This window comes from Kogia breviceps, chromosome 5 (genome assembly GCF_026419965.1).
Source record: "Kogia breviceps isolate mKogBre1 chromosome 5, mKogBre1 haplotype 1, whole genome shotgun sequence".
NCBI classification, from domain to species: domain Eukaryota; kingdom Metazoa; phylum Chordata; class Mammalia; order Artiodactyla; family Physeteridae; genus Kogia; species Kogia breviceps.
In genome coordinates, this window is record NC_081314.1 from 50162188 (window position 1) to 50178950 (window position 16763).

At 31.7% G+C, this 16763-nt stretch overlaps 1 long non-coding RNA gene across 5 annotated transcripts in view; it reads left to right on the forward strand.

The window, feature by feature from the left end:
• LOC136791970 (uncharacterized) overlaps positions 1–16763 on the forward strand; it is a 410072-nt gene that overhangs the window by 350282 nt on the left and 43027 nt on the right. The gene's annotated exons all lie outside the window — the stretch shown is intronic.

A 16763-nucleotide genomic window follows, 5' to 3' on the forward strand; every position in this document is an offset into this window, starting at 1 on the left:
GCTGTGAAAAATGTGTAGTTCTCATTGCATCTGTTACATTTCTAATCATATGTGATACTGTGATAAAACTGAACATTTCTCTCATACAATTACCTTTTGATATTAATTTTCATTCTAGTCTCTTCTGACACCCATAAATTATCATACGTTTTCTTTCTTTTGCTTTAAAATGTTACCCTTTTATAGACATCATCTAGTGTCCAAAATTTTCTCTGCAGCAGCTTTTCAGTCAGTAACACACAGACTATTAAATACAATATCCATTCTTATCATATGAATGTCACAAGGACATCTCTTAAACCACATTGGCTTTTTTCTTCTTTTATGGAGAAAATTTTGAACATATGCAAAAGTCATGGAAATAGTATAATGAAACCTCGTAAACATATTACCATCCCCAAACCATGAATATCTGGCAATTCTGCCCCATAAATACACCATTCATAATCAGTCCATTTCCTATCCTTCCATATTGCTCAGAATTAATCCCAGATATTATATAATTTAATCCAAAATGTTTTAGTATATATTTTTTAAAGATAGGTTTTCTTTCACTAAAAATTTGTACTTCAATATTGAATATTTTAATAAAATATTAAGTTTATAGTATAAAATATTTCATCAATATTCAAAATTCCATTTGCCTCATAATTTTTAGTTTCAATGAGTTGACATATTCTCACATTTTAAATTTTTAAAAATTATTTTTCTATGTATCAATTTATTCCTTAAGATTAAAATAGAAGAAACTAGATTTTTTTCTATTGTAGTTTCCCACAATTGGAATTTATATTGGGAAGTGTATTTTCATTGGATATAGAATTCTACATCAAGAGATTTGCTTTCCTTTTAGTACTTTAAAGATATGGTTCCACTTTTTACAACTACACTATCTACACAGTGTAGTTTAACTTGTTCCTCTGCCCTCTTTACTATCAATCAGGAGTATAAATAAACTATATATTAATAAATATAAGCATGTATAAATGGTTGTACTTGGTGTGAATAAATACTAAATTACATAAATTAGAAGAATTATCCATTAGATGTTTTCTCAATTGCTAAGATATTTTAGGATTTATTTTCATAAAAAAATATTTCTTTTACTTGACTTATTTTTCTTTTCTGGCATCTTCTGGATTCAGAACTTTTTAAAAGGCTTAACATTCTGGCAGACTGTTTTCCAGTGAACAAAACATATTGCATTCATTTTTAAAATTGCATTTAAGTAGAAAATTCAAAATACGAATTAAAAACATATGGCACTGAAAGATTCATATTTTTCATTTGTACTTTTCTTAGAACTTTGTACAAATCTTAGAACTCGTTTGTTATTTAAAGTTTATTTATATGATTATAAGCCAGTTACAGAATCATTATTTTACTGAGGTATAGTAATCTTCTATGTGTATGTTTTTCAGATACTTTTTTGTGCATTATATTGAATATTGTCATTTGTTTACTATGCAATATTCTGGGAACATCATAAAATCATTGAAGGAAACAATGGACATTTTACAAAATAAGTGAAAGTATTTCTTGTATTTGCACTTTGGATGAGCAGTTTTTAGATTTTATTCCAGTAGCTTTAGTAGAAACAGAACTCCCAGACTGAATTTGCTTCATATATGTTCACTACCCTTACCGAAGTACTTGGCAATGTAGAATGTTTTATTTCACTTACATTTAATGTAATAAGTAGTGTAGTTGGCTTTGAACGTGCCATCTTCCAATGTTTCTGTTTGTCCCATTTGTTCGTTTCCTTTTTTTCTCCTTTCTGCTTTCTTTTGAATAGTTTTTTTAACTGACTAACTCTTTTATTGGTTTATAGCTATGCTTTTTCTTTTTTACATTTTAGAGGGATTAAAATGTTCATTCTTAAATTATCACTCTACTTTACATTAATATGTCACTATGTTACATATTAATATAAAAATACAGTATAACTATTTGTTTCTCCTACACTTTGTTATAGTCAAACAATTTATTTCTACATATTTATAAACCACCCACAATACAATCATATTCTTTAACGTTTCTTGTATTTGAAGTCTGCTAATGACTAATTCACCCAGTTTTTATTGATCTAAAAATAATATTTTGAAGTATATTTTCATTGGATATAGAAATCTACATCAAGAGATTTGCTTTCATTTTGTCAATTTAGAGATGTAGTTCCACTTTTTATGCTTTATTATTGCCTATGAAAGATCTGAGGTATTTTTATCATTATCCCCTTGTATGTAATGTGTATTTTGTTCCCAATTGTTTTTAAAATGTTTGATTTATCTTTGATTGAAGAAATTGACAATGATGTACTGAGGCATGATGTTTTTTAGACCTATAAATTGAATTTTTCATCAAACTTAGTATTTGGACATATCTTTTTGTTTATTTTAGGAATTTTTAAATTCATTTTTTAAACTGAAGTATAGCTGATTTACAATGTTGTGTTAGTTTCTTTTTTTAATTAATTAATTTTTATTTATTTATTTATTTTTGGCTGTGTTGGGTCTTCGTTGCTGCACGTGGACTTTCTCTAGTTGCGGCTAGTGAGGACTATTCTTCGTTGCAGTGTGCAGGCTTCTCATTGTGGTGGCTTCTCTTGTTGTGAAGCAGGGGCTCTAGGCACGTGGGCTTCAATAGTTGTGACACAGGGGCTCAGTAGTTGTGGCTTGCGGGCTCTAGAGCGCAAGTTCAATAGTTGTGGAACACGGGCTTAGTTGCTCCATGGCATGTGGGATCTTCCCGGACCTGGGCTTGAATCCATGTCCCCTTCACTAGCAGGCAGATTCTTAACCACTGTGCCACCAGGGAAGCCCTGTTAGTTTCATGTGTACAGCAAAGTAATTTGGTTATTCAGTTATATATATCTTTTATTTTTCCCTTACTGGTTATTACAAAATATTGAGTATAGTTTCCTGTGCTGTGCAGTAGGTCCTTTTGGTTATCTATTTTATATACAGTACTGTGTATATGTTAATCCCAAACTCCTAATTTATCCCTCTCCCTGTCTTTCCCCTTTGGTAAACATAAGTTTGATTTCTATGTCTGTAGGTCTATTTCTGTTTTGTATATAAGTTCATTTGTATTTCTTTTTTTTTTTTTTAGATTCCACATATAAGTAATATCATATAATATTTGTCTTTGTCTGGCTTACTTCACTTAATATGATAATCTCTAATGGATATTGTATATTTAAATATTTTTATTCCCTTATCTCCCTTCTCCTCTAGGAAACTAATGTACAAATGTTATACAGGTTAAAATTATACCACGTTTCTGAGACTTTCTTGATTATACCTTATTTATTTTTCTTTTTTGCTTCAGTTTGGATAACTTCCAGTGTCTCTTTTCAAGTTAACTGATTTTTTCTTAATTTATTGCTAAGCCCATGAAAGCAAATTTTCATGTCAGCTGTTAAAATTTTTAGTTCTGGAATATAAATCCCAATTTATATAATGTCCACTTCTCTCTTAAAATTAAATCCCAAACTCAGTCTGTGAAAGTACATTGTATTCTTCAATCTCCCTTTGGAAGAATATATCATTAACTAGAGCATCTGCTTTTTTAAACAACATATTAATTGCTCAATCAGAAAATAGTAGGAACATCAAAAGATAGTACAAGACCAAAAAACAAAGAAAAATTACAGTAGAAACATCCATAGGTTATGCAAATATAAATTATATATTCTTAAAAAGCTTTAAAATAATTATATTTATCATGTTTAAGAAAATAGATAAACATATAATATAATAAAATAAAAGATGGGAAGTGTAGAATTTTATTAGAAAACTATAAACAATTGAAATCAGTTTAAAAAAATTGAGATTTGAGAAATTAAATATGTAAAATTAGAAACTGTGTTTTTACTTTAGTTTAAAAACTAATTACCAATACCAGAAAACAAAATTAAAGAACTGGCAGACAATACAAAATATGCAAACTGAAGTACAGATAAATAAACTAAAAAACTAAAAACATTAGTCTTAGGTGGGATAAAGTAAAAATGTCTTACAGAAGTTTAATTGGAAAGTCAGAAAGAAAAGAGCAAGAGAATGGGACAGAAATAAAAGCTAATGAGCGTGAATTATTAGAAATTTAATAAATCCACAGATTTAAGCATCTATAAAACACTTAGCAAGATAAATGTAAAAAAATAATAAATCTAGAAACCCTCATAAGATTGCTGAAAATCAAAATAGAGACAAACCTTTCCTTCTCAGCTTTATTGAGGTATAACTGATGAATAAAAGTTTATATCTCAGGGGTACAATATGATGATTTGATATAGGTATACATTGTGAAATGTTACCACAATCAAGCTAATTATCACCTTCATCACCTTACATAGCTGTCATTTTTTGTGCATGTAGTGGGAAAACATAAGATCCACTCTCTAAGTAAATTTCAAGTATACAATAGAGTATTATTAATTATAGTCATTGTGCTGTATATTATATAACCAGAATTCATTCATCTTATAACTAAAAGTTTGTACCCTTTGCTCAATATTTTCTCATTTCTCCTACCCCCGCCCCCAGACCCAGGCAACCATCATCATTCTACTCTTAGTTCCCATGTGTTCAACTTTTTTAGATTCCACATATGAATGAGATAATATAGTGTTTGTCTTTCTGTATATGGCTTATTTCATTTAGCATAGTGTTCTTCAGGTTTCTTTATGTTGTCACAAATATGACAAAATTACTTTCTTTTACAGCTGAATAATATTCCATTGTATACATTCCAGATTTTCTTTGCCCAATAATGTATCAATGAACACAGGTTGTTTGTGTATTTTGGCTATTGTGAATAATGCTACAATAAACATGGGAGTGCACATATCTCTTTGAGGAACAAATTTCATTTCCTTTGCATATATGTCCAAAAGTAGGGTTGCTGGATCATATGGTAGTTCTACTTTTAAATTTTTGAGAAAACTCCATACTGTTTTCCATAATGGCTGTACCAATTTACATTCCCACCAACAGTGCAAAAGGGTTTCCTTTTATCTACACCATTTCATACACTTGTTAACTCTCATCATTTTTATAATACCCATCCTACAGATGTGGTGCTATCTCATTGTGGTTTTGATTTGTATTTCCCTGATGATTAGTGATGTTGATTAATGATAATATTGGCTCCAGTGGTGAGCTTCTGTTCCCAGCAAGATGTCTTTTTATGTATGCTTCTTTCACCAGTTTGGGGGGCAACAGTTTTTTCTGTGACCTCAATTTTCTGAGGGATCTAAGAATATTTGCTGTGTTTGTTTTCATTCCTTTGGCTTTTTTCATGTTGTGAGGATAGGAATGTTGACTTCCCAGTTATTTACAGGTCAAAGTGAATATTAGAAGTCTTCACCTTGGACTTCCCTGGTGGTGCAGTGGTTAAGAATCCGTCTGCCAATGCAGGGGACACGCGTTCAAGCCCTGGTGCGGGAAGATCCCACATGCCGCAGAGCAACTAAGCCTGCACACCACAACTATTGAGCCTGTTCTCTAGAGCGTGCAAACCACAACTACTGAGACTGCATGCCACAACTACTGAAGCTCATGTGCCTAGAGCCCATGCTCACCGACAAGAGAAGCCACTGCAATGAGAAGCCCGCACACTGCAACCAAGAGTAGCACCCAGTCGCTGCAATTAGAGAAAGCCTGCACACAGCAACGAAGACCCAATGCAGCCAAAAATAAATTAATTAACTAATTTAAAATAAAAAGAAGTCTTCACCTTAATTTTTAAAGGATATCTTTATTGGGTATAGAATTCTGTATTGGGAGTCAGTTTCCTTCAATTCTTTAAAGATATATATTTTTGTTCAGGTTTTTTTAGCATTTTTATTGAAAAATAAGTGTCACTCCTTGTTTGAAGGTAATGTATCTTCTCTCTGCTTTTAAGATTTTGTCTCGGGCTTCCCTGGTGGCGCAGTGGTTGAGAGTCCGCCTGCCGATGCAGGGCACACGGGTTCGTGCCCCGGTCCGGGAAGATCCCACATGCCGCGGAGTGGCTTGGCCTGTGAGCCATGGCCGCTGAGCCTGCGCATCTGGAGCCTGTGCTCCGCAATGGGAGAGGCCACAACAGTGAGAGGCCCACGTACCGCAAAAAAAAATAATAATAAATAAAAGATTTTTGCCTCTGGCAAACTCACCAACCTCGGTCCAACTGTGTATCCTGACATAACTCTGTGACCCAGCTCTAAGCCTGCTCAGCCATGTGATGTGGGCAGTCCTGCCTACCCAGGCACCTGGTAGTAGCATGCCCATCCTTACTCCTGAGCCAATACCATTGGGATGCTTAACTGTAATTGAGGAATTGCAGGAGGCTCAGTGTAAGCTAGCTCTAGAATTAAAAACTCCAGAGGTCCCATACTTTTATATGCTTTACCTCTGGAAGCCCCACCAGATTTTCATTCTGAAGAATGCAGGAAACACCCCTTAAACATCCAACAGGGGAGGGAAGGAAACAATTTGAAATATGCCCAGAATATCCTTTCCTTCATTATGTTATTGTAACAAAGACTAGGCCTCAAGTGAAACTACTTTACCAAAGTATTATCTGACTTGGGAAGGACAGCTCCCTCTAGTCTTCCTGTCTTATCTAAGGGAGATAAGAAGGCTGAGAAGCATTTATGAAAGTCATAGCTAAGGGGAACAGGCACACTAAAAGGTTGAGATCTAATCATAGATTTAGAGAATGGTTGCCTCTCTTAACACTTATCTCCACATCAATAGGGCATCTGTACAATAGCAGATGATTACAACAGAAAGAACTGCACATCTTAGACCTTATTTAAGAAGAAATCACTAGGGAAACAAAAACAAATATACCAGAATATATTTTAGTCTCTGACACTCACAGCTACAGCAAATAGTAAACACAGCCAAACTTCTAGCCAGATAAACATAAAACCTCACATTAAAGGCCTATTTACCTCAGTTCTTTTACCTGGAACATCATGCTAAGCTTTAAATAAAAATTTACAGGGCATACTAAAATCAAAAATAAAAACAAAAAACAAACCATAGAAACCCACGGTTTGAAGAGTTAGAGCAACCCTCAGACTCATATATGATGCATATATGGAAGAAACTTTGGAATTATTTGAGCTGGAATTTAAAATAACTGTGATTAATATGCTAAGGTCTCTAATGAAAAAAAGTAGAAAATATCTAAGAATAGATGAGTAAAATAAGTAGAGATAAAAAACTCTATAAAAGAATCATAAAGAAATTCTAGAAATTAAAAAACAAAAACACCTTATTACAGAAATGAAGAATGCACATTAGCACACTGGACAGAGCCAAGGAAAGTAGAAACTTTGAAGTTGTTGATAGCATGTTTCCAAACCAAAACTCAAAGAGAAAAAAATATTTAAAAAATGGAAGAGACTATCTAAAAACTGTTGAACAAATACAAAAGATATAGCATGTATAATGGGAAACAAGAAGGAAAAGGAAAAGAGAAATGAGCACAAGAAATATTTGAAGCTGCAATGGTTGAAATTTTCCAAAATTAATAACAGATGCTAAAGCACAGATCCAGGAAGCCTATATTAACCAAGCAGGATAAATATCAAAAATAGACATATTATTTAAACTGAAGAGATCCAAAGACAAAGAGAAAACCTTGGAAGAAGTTAGAGGAAAAAAAGATCACTTTACATATAGAAGAAGAAGTAGAAGAATTATATTGGACTACTCTTCTCAAATCATACAAGGAAGAATAGAGTGAGGGGAGGAATCTTGATAAATTGATTCTAAAATTCTGAAAAAATTATGGAAGTTCAGATCAAAATTGCCTAAGACAATTCAGAAAAAAAAATATTAAGGGCAGTGGGATGTTCTCACAATAAATCAGTGTGTATGATTATTTTCCCCCTTGGTTAACATTGCCAGTTGTTTTCCAAATAAATGTGTGGGAACTTGGTTAAAAATAGACATTGAGGAAATGACTGCATTCAACAAACTGCATTGAAGCAATTAACTTTTGGAGGAAAAATATAGATTCCTATGTCATATTATGCATAAAATAAATTTCAATTGGGATAAACATATGATATACAGATACTTGTTAGAATTGAAATAACATATATATCTTAGGAAATTGGGGATAAGGAATGATATCTAGGCAAGATACAAACAAAAATCATAAGGAAAAGATTAACGTATTTGATTACATAAAATATTAAACTTGTTACAACAAAGTATCACATATGCAAATGTGAATAAAAAGAAAGACTAGAATAAGCTATTTTTCACAGATCTAATAAAATATTAGTGTCAATAAGATTTACAGAATATTTACAAATCAATTATAAAAAATTCTCAGTAAGGAAATAGGCAAGAATATGTATAGGTATTTCAAAGAAGATAAAATACAAATGTCTAATAAACATATGAAGAACTATTTAACTCAACTAGTAATAAGGGAGATGAAAATTAAAACAGCAAGATACAATTCTACACCTATAATATGGGCAAAAATAAAGATATAACAATATGAACTATTTATAAATATATAGAGAAGTATATATTTGTATATATACAAATATATATATAGTGACTTAGCTGCTTGACTCTTTTCCCTAGATGTTTACAAATTTGTTGAAACAGAAACTATATATTAATTATTTTTGTGAACCTAGTACACAGAACAGCAGAGGCTCAGTAAATATTTTTAAATTAACGAATGCATGAATGTTAAAGAAATAATTCATACAAGTAGGTGTTCAAACAGGTGATATCTAAGTTTTATTTCATCTCGAATTTTAAAAGTTTTAGTAAGATTATTTTACTTTCAAGATTATAAATAGAAGTCTGATAAAAATATTATTTTCATTAATTTTGATGTTTTTAACTTCTAATCCAAAAGAACATAAGGCAAATGTTTATAAACAATGAGTAAATTTTAGGGGATTTTTAAAGCATTGAATTTTCTAATCAGGCTATCACTTAAATGATTACCTATTTGGTACTATGTCTTCTTTGCAAACAACTAAAAAACGGTGCCCATCACTTGTATTATTTGGAACAATAGATACTAATAACTTATTTAATTGTCCTTTCTTTATTAAGAAAACAACCTATTAATATTACTTCAAACTATTATTTCATAAGGGATCTCTTTTTGCCCTTAACGTAGCATACATCAGACATAAACAAAGGAAGAGTAGAGATTTTATAAACGGAAAGAGATATGTAATTATTATACAATGGTTATTCACAAAAGACAAAATTAGAATTATGGTTAAAAAATACAGAAGCTATAGTGAGAAGTGGGGGAAAATGAGACCACTAAAGAGTCTTTTCTAAGGTTGTTAAGATCCATGAAAATTATTGCTAATTTATGACTCTACTTTCTAAGCCCAGGACATCTTTGGATAACTATAGAAATATTACCTTAATAATAAGAAGAAACTTGTTTCATTAAGGTAAGTTATTCCTTTGAATTATTTGATGTTTTTCTGGTTGTGCAACCTTATTGTCCATTGCAGATTAAATATGAAATTGTAATTTTCTATTAAAAACAATTTTCTAGGAACAACAACAAAAAAAGCTTTTTTAGATTTCTCACTGAGTTTTGTTTATATATCCTATAGGTCCCATCAAATGCAGAGTCCATTATTTCCAGGAAAAAAAGGAAAAATAAATCAGAATAGAGACAAAGGAATGTGTTGACACTCGTCTCTCAGGATTTAAGAGCTCTATAATATCGGGGACTGTTTTGTTTACTAAACTCTTTATAGTCTTCCCTTCCTTTAATACTATCCCCATCAACTTCATCCAACATGATTTTTTTTACAAACCTTAATACCATATAGCATCCTAAAAGTATAGTATAGATCCCAAATGAAGCCTCAAAGTGAGCTTCATTTCTCACATTATTTATACAATTCTCCCAAAGTCACTTCAAATTAAAAAAAAAATTCTTAACATAGGTGTTTGACATTTTCTCATGTAAAATATGAATGAAATAGTCTATAAAAACTTTATCATCTAATTAATAATAGTGAGGTTATTATGCAAATGACACTTCAAGATAAGTCACCTAGTTTTCTAATATAGTGATTTTCAAAGAATGACTTCTAGACCGGCAGCATATCATCACCTAAAAACTTGTCCAAAATTCAAATTCTTGTCTTGCCTCTCCCAAACCAACTTACTTCGAATTTCTGGGATTCCAAGTGGGGGCCCAGGATTCTGTGTTGTAATAAGCCCTGCAGATGATTCCAATGCAAGTTAAAATTTGAAAAGCATTACCTCTAATGCTGCATATGTAGAAATTTTGATAATTTCCCTAGTATTGATAACATCACATAGGGAAATAACATGGTTTTGTCATATAGAATTATTTATTTTGATCTCGTAGGATCAATTATCTTAACCACAGTGAAATTTGAGCTTAGTCTTGTAAGTCTGAAGTGAACTAAAGTAGGAACTTCAATATCTGGTGACAAAGGAAACACATTTAAAAAAGAACTGCTGTAATAATAAATCCCAGAGAAGGAGACATTTTGATGGCTGATAAAATGTATGACTTTTTCCTAAGAGGTATCAGGTTAAGGGTCTTGGATAATATGAGAGATTTTCATCATGAATTTTTAATCTTATTATTCAGTGTTTATCCTTTTCTTCCCAACTTACCTCTGAATGTAGGAGAGAAGAACACTGCATAGGAGCCCATGTTAATAATGGCTAATGCCCTCTGGTAATTGATTGATGCACTTAACTTTAAAAAAAATCTATAATCTCCTTGGAAATATTTCTTCAGAAAGGTTGATTTTAGATATATTTATAATTTGCTTTGCTTTGTAGTATGCTACTACTTTCTTTCAGAAGAATAAAACAACTTACTCTAACCAAGGATTTGTAAAATTATCAGTAGTTGGAAAAGTCTAAATTGATTTGACACTCACTGTTTTTAAATTATCTTTTGGCCTAATGTTTACATAATTAACTGAATCCTTTTATAAATTACTTGAGAATTCTAGGATTTACTGTCTTTAAATATTAGGGTTTCTAATGCATTTTTAAAGGTTTTGAATGCTATTCTCTAATTCCTAATGAAAAGAATGATTATTGCAACCGATTCCAATATTGTCCCAGTAATGGCAATTCCACCCAACAGGAATCCTTTTAGTAAGATAAATAACTTTAGGTAATAAGTTTCCCAATAATTAAATAAGCAAATACAATTACTGTTAAGTAGTAAACAACAATTTGATGATTACATGAAGAATATGAAATCCAATTAAATCTCAGAATTAAGGAATGATGAAAGCCTAAACTATGGCAATAGAGTACAAAACAGAGAGGATTTCAAACACTCTTAAGACTACCAAAAAATAGCTCATGGAAAACACTTGCTTTCCATAGGTGCATTAAAGGTTATCTTTATTTAATTTATTTTTTATAAGATTGTTTTTCAATGTGGACCATTTTTAAAGTCTTTATTGAATATGTTACAATATTGCTTCGTTTCATGTTCTAGTTTTTTGGCCGGGAGTCATGTGGGATCTTAGCTCCCCAACAAGGTATCGAACCCATACCCCCTTCATTAGAAGGGGGAGTTTTAACCACTGGACCACCAGGGAAGTCCCTGAAGACTAGTTTTAAATGTTTAACAAGTAGAATGGAAGAGTGAGATAGGGAGAGAAGAGAGGAAAAGAGGCAAGATGAGAAAAAGAAAGAGGGAAACTGTAGAGCAGAATTAAATTTACAATTAGGATACTTGAATATAATTATCAAATGGAAAAATCTATATAATTATAGAAATCAATCCATTTATCAATAAAAATATCCCAAGCTACAGTAAAAGAGTGTCTTAATATATATGCCCATGTCATGTGGATTGCCTATATCCTTCAAGATTCGAGAGAGGAAATTAAGGGCTTACAATACAAGCATTGTCAGAATCAGAATGTCCTTTGTAGAGAGTGACTTTACGTCAGATGTTCCCAATTTATCTCTAAGTAGCAATGGCATTGACTGTTAGTTGTCACTGAAAAGTATAATTTCACTAAAGGAAAAGGACAAATATTAAACTATTCTCAAGAGGACAAATTAACCATTGTACGATAAATGCATTAAGAAGATGATGTTACTGTTATTCAGAAACTCTTCAAAAGATCATTTGTTAAGGTTCCTAACTTTAAAATAGGCTTTTGGCATATATATGAACTTTAAAAAAAAATCTATTTTAAACTTTAGAAGAATGTATGATACTTTAAATTACAGCAGCAAGAAGTGTATCATGATCATACCATCTAGAACAATTTTTGTACAAAGAAGCACTCCAATTATTATATGTTGAATGGAAATTACAAAAATTAAGAACAATACATTTTAAAATGCATTTATATCAATAAAATATCACTAAGTAAAGCATATAAATGGCTTTCCTTAGAATGAACACATCTAAAGAGGTAAAAAGTGTCAGAAATAGAGAACACAGCCTGCTAGCACCAAATACAGCTACTGGGGTGAGTGTGTGTTTGTGCGTGTGTGGTGTGCATGTGTGTGAAAATCTTGTTAAAGGCACCTTCATAATTTAACCATTTATTCCCTGGCAAGAACCATACATAACCCCAGAGTGTTGTAAGGGTAAATATAAACCAGAAAAAAAGAATCCCTAGGGGGGCTTCCCTGGTAGCGCAGTAGTTGAGAGTCCGCCTGCTGATGCAGGGGACATGGGTTCGTGCCCCGGGCCCTGTGAGCCCTGGCCGCTGAGGCTGCTCGTCCGGGGCCTGTTCTCCGCAGCGGGAGAGGCCACAGCAGTGAGAGGCCCGAGTATCGCAAAAAAAAAAAAAAATCTCTGATACAGAAAGGAAAAGACACTCCTTTCCCTGCCCATTTTCTTTCAGAGCACTGCGTTAAAAATAAAACAAAATTATAATTGTAAATTCTTTCTCTGTCCCTTGGAGATGTATGAAACCTTTCTGAAACCTAAATAAGCCTCTTGTCAGTGTTACAAAACAAAAATGTCTTTCTCAAGGACCTGGAAGCCATCTCTCTGAAAAGTAATCATCCCTTATCACTTAGTGCTGTGGGAGTATAGGACACTAACTACAGTGAGCTTTTTGCTCCAAAATTCCTACCTGCCGTAAAGATATCTTTCTTTCCTTCTTTCTTTCTTTCTTTTTTCTTTTTTGATAAAATCAGTTACCTAACACAAAGGGTCATCTTATTTCCAGATGAATTTAGGCTGAACTATATGTGACAAGTGGTGTTGTCAATTCCCCTTACTTGAGAACTAGTGATTATTTATCTTGAGAAAATATATGCAATGCCTTGTATCTACCTGGCTATATAAAAGGGTGAGAATTCTTCCCATTTTAACAATATCTTAGCAGATTTCCTGTGATGTGAATAGCATTGCTTCAATGCTTGTTCAGTTATAAAACTATTTCCTTTCTCTTCAAACTTTGTGGAATACTTTTCTGGGTCGGGAGGAAATTTTGTTTTTAATTATATTTCCCCAACAATGTGTAGCAGAAGACTTAACACACAAATACCTATTAACTGGTTAATACAAAGAAAGTGACCAATATTTAAAGAAAAATATTTTCTCCTACCCTATAATTGTACTTGTATGGTTTTCTGTAAGTATTAATTTTTATTTTTTCTTTATCTTTTATCTCATTTAATATAAAATTCAATTCAATCTGAAGGATGAAAAACAAAACAGCAGCAAATTGGAGAACTTCTGTTCAGGATAGGTGCTTAGATAAAAAGAAAAAAAAAAAGTGATGGAAACTAAAGTACCATTTAGATTGTGAAACAATGAGGATATCCCTAAAGGGTAATGGAAAAGTTGTTAAATAACACAGCAATGGCTTAGAACCAAAATGTACAACAAACTAGTCATGGTACTGGGATTTTTAAAACTTATTCTGGAAGAAAGGAACTCATAAATGTAAAATAAGGGCATAGAGGCCAAAGGATAATGGGATAATAAAATAAATAGTGCAAGTAAAAATAGGATAAAATGACTAAATTGAGCAAGAACCTTTCTGAGGGCACTGAACTTGAGTTAAAACATGTGAATAAGTGTAGGTGGTTGCAGAGCTGAAAGAATTATATATGGCATAGAATGTGTATTGGTTAAGATTAAATCAATAAAAATTGTCAATCGGTTGTTTATCATAAATTATTACACATCCTATGCATTTTCTTACACTTATTTAATATATTGATTCAAGACACAGGGAAAGCTAACTGTGAAAAAATATGAAATACTAAAAAATGAAATATACTTTAACAAATTTTTCTTGAGTATCTACAAGTGAGATGCTACAGAAGATAAAAAGACAATATAATCTCTGCCTTCGAGTATAATACTCTATATAAGTTAGGCATTAGTCAGATAGATATTCAATCAGAATTTTTTAATTGCTTATTATAGGGAAAAAACAACTATTGTGAGCACTGGCTATCACAGTGAATTTTGGAAACTTTTAATGGCACCACAGCTCTAGCTTAACTTAGCAATACCTCTCAATAACAAAAGCATAGTCACAAGAACAATCACCAAGCAAAAAAATTATAAATGAACATTAGCTTTGAGCAAATCTACTCGTGAAATCTTCAAGGTGAGTCACAGGAAATATACAATGAAGATTGTTAAATTTTGGTAATTAAATAATTAATAAGCCAGATAATCTTAACAAAATACTTTTTGCTTTGTTAAAATATTTTATCTGTGGTTGTTCCCTCTTTCAATATCTAATAAACTAATATTCAACTAGGAGACTAAACCATATATTAAAGAATCTTGACTCTATTGTCTATAGAAAGGTGCATGCAATATAGAAGATGCATATATTCAAAGAGAGTGTACTATAATGCTGAATGGTGTGAGTGGACAACATTGCAGACAACTGATTATGAAAGGAGGGAATATATATTTTGTAAAATATACACAAAATATGTGGAGTTTTCTACTTTACAGAGTCTATCCTTATATCCTTGTCTCCTAGTATAAAATGGACGTTGTCCTGCCATTATATTATGTTACCTACAATATTCTATCGTATTTAATTAATACATTTCCATCTCCCTTCACTAGATGTATTCTACTTGAGGGCAAAGACCATGCTGGCTTCATTTCAAATTAATTCACTAAATAATGAAAGAATAATAATTAATACTATATCAGATTTTTGGAAATCAAATTTGGCATTACAGCTATTGATTAACATATTAAAGAATACTACTGATTTTTAAACAATTAATTTCTGCTTGGTATCCCTGAAGCATTTAATTGATTGTTCCCCCATCCTCCCCACTCACCTCTCTACATGGTCATGACTGTGTAGTGAGCGTGGCCAACCAGTGCTACAAAGTATAATCAAAAATATTTCCACATTGTATATAGATCACTATAATCACAGTGTTCTTTCTAATAACCAAAATATTTACCCCATGGGACAGCAATTTTTTCAGCAAATACCGAAGGAGTAGAAAGGGGCACTAGCTTGTGTCAGATCGAAAAATACCAGCAGAGGAAGCTAAAACACTGATCTTTATATATATATTTTTTTCTCCTCAGCATTCAGTCTTTTTGGAAACTTTACTCTTTGTTTCAGAAAAGTCTTCAATCTGTCATTCACTTTAAAGAGAATATATATAAAGTTCTAAAGCAATTTGTTCCACTTTTTCTTTTAGCTTACCTTGTCATTTGCCTTTCCAAATTCAACTATTTGGGGAAAGGCCTATGACAGACACTGGAAATTGACAGAGAGTAATAAACTGAAGGACAAGTCATATGGAAACTTTTTTTAAACCAAGAACTCATAATAGCATTTTTCTGATGAAGCAAGTTAAGAAAAAATGTTGTTTCTCAGCTCAAATAAATGATTTCTTCCAAGTTTGTTTTACATATGGATAAAATTCTATTGATTCATTGTCTTTGCTAGGAGAGAGGTGATACAAATTTATTCTGAAGACCACACATTCTGAGATTTGTTTCCTCTTTTGAAAAAAGAATGAAAACTTTAGGAATCTTTTTAGGAGTTTTAAGAATTCCTGTATGAAAATTAAGTCATCATCACTTTCTACCTGTTTGGGCTAGATAATTAATCTTCCTGAAGCTCAATTACTCAGCCTAAAAAGTGAGAATATTATTATGTAATACTTCCCAGAATTGTAAGGAAAATTTAATTAAGTAATGTTTATAAAACAATAAGCACAGAACAGACACACAGTAGATGCTCAATTAATGCTAGTTTTCCTGTCTGATAAATGAAATTATCTGGAGAGTGTAATTAATTTGTATCCTATTGCATTTATAAATCACAAGCCCAACTTGAAAGTTTGACTATTACCTACAGAATATATATCCAAAGGTGGTAACCTTACAATAGTAGTATATGGTGGTGGTACAAAATCATATATGGAGCTGTTTACTATGAAATTCCATATCTTCAGAATTTAATCCAAAATGCTTAATTATTTATAATTTTTAGGGGTCATAAAAAGAATAAAATGAACAATATACAGTGAACAAAATATCATACTGTTCATATGCAAAAAGATTTTCTTACATCTGAGATTTTCCTAGAGGTGTTTTTTGGAGTTATAATTTTAACAAGAATGACAATAAAAGAAACTCCTATTTTATTAAACCAGTGTTGACCCATATCCAGCTCAATATTATGCCTCATCTTTTATCTCTATGATGTTATTTAACCAAAAATAAAAAATTGTATTTCCTACATCTGTGAAAATATTGTCAGTGTAATCTCAATCCACATA